This window comes from Cyprinodon variegatus, unplaced genomic scaffold (assembly GCF_000732505.1).
Source record: "Cyprinodon variegatus isolate N-32 unplaced genomic scaffold, C_variegatus-1.0 Scaffold1577, whole genome shotgun sequence".
Taxonomy (NCBI): Eukaryota; Metazoa; Chordata; class Actinopteri; order Cyprinodontiformes; family Cyprinodontidae; genus Cyprinodon; species Cyprinodon variegatus.
In genome coordinates this window covers 47,366-48,862 of record NW_015152030.1, presented here as the reverse complement: position 1 = coordinate 48,862, position 1,497 = coordinate 47,366, and positions in this window count along the sequence as shown.

Here is a 1,497-nt window from a genome sequence, read left to right as displayed (position 1 = left end):
GTAATGGTCTCAGCTGTTACATGTGGATCTTTGCATGTCTTATTTAACTTCTGTTGGTCATATCAGATAAAGTAAAAGGTGCAGGGCGTTTGAATCCCACAAGGATCCTCAGACATGGGCTCAATCTGGGCGGATATATTCACTGCAGAATGTTTCAGGAAGGATTTTGCATCAGATGTAAAAGTAAAGATTAGCTGATAGAAAACAATATTCGCTTCTTGTGTTCTTTATTCACAGTCAAACACTGTCCATTCTTTTTATTATTTAAAACAAAAAAGGGATTATTATTGCTGTTATTTTCATTTATTTCATAACCATCATGGTAAAACTGATTACACAATCTTTGCACTCTTAAGTTTAACATATCAAAACCAGCTCCTACAATTATGTTAAAATATAAGAACGTAGACAAAATTAGAAAACAAATTCTTGAAAATACATAATTAAAACCTTGTTACTTTCAGTGACTTCACAGGGGACAGAGGCAGCTAGTGCTGCATATGTCTTGATTAACTAATTACCTACAGAGTGAGCACCTCTGCCAAAAAATGATGTTCTTCCACTGCTATGGAAGATGCAGTCATGTATTAAAACAATGTTAGAATATAAACACTCCTTAGAGAAATTTCTGTTAATTAGTCCAAGAAAGGTTTATGGAGATTGCTAAGGTTCTTCATTTTACTGAGACAGAACATCCACAGGTGAAAAAATTCAGAGCTCTGACTCAGACAAGTTAGGTTTGCAAAACTGCATCTAAAAGAAGAGAAGATGAGACCAAAGTACAGATGTTTGGCCATTACTCACACCATCATGTTTGCAGAAAATAAAGGACAACATTTATGGACAATTTTCTTTTTCCACAACTTTGTTCAGCCGTAATATCCAGCAAGAGTCAGTCCTCTATGCAGACTCTCTTTCTATAAACTCTTCCTTCTTGGATCGTTCCACACCAGAGTGAAGATGTGGAGTTCCAGGCCGAAGCTGATAGCTCCCACACTGAGGTGGCGCTGTAGCCCTGGTCTGACTTCATCCAAGGGCCCTTAGCACCTGATGATATTACTGGCATGTCATCAATCCACCACAGAACATGTTGCCAAGGTGAGGCCAGTCCTTTAAGGAGGCAGACCAGGAGGCGTGGAGATTCTGGATCTTCTGAGAAATGTTTTGATCTTAATATCTGTATTGACGGAGCACCAGAGGAACCTAAAAGGTAGAAAATTAGTTAAGGAATTTCTGCCAATAGTTTTTTCAATGCCTTTCTTATTTTCAAGAAAATACTCTAATGAAGAAATTCAACCAAGTCTACACAAATCATCTTCAGGAGTTCCTTCGGTTGCAGAAGTAACAGCAGCGCCCTTTCATTCAACTTTAATAGCATCTGTTTTTCCTTGCTGTTACTGATTGTCTATCGTATTTGAAATATATATATGAAATTTAATTAATTTGTCTTCTCTTAAATTGTAGTTATTATGTTTATAAGCTGCTGCTGTTCGAAGT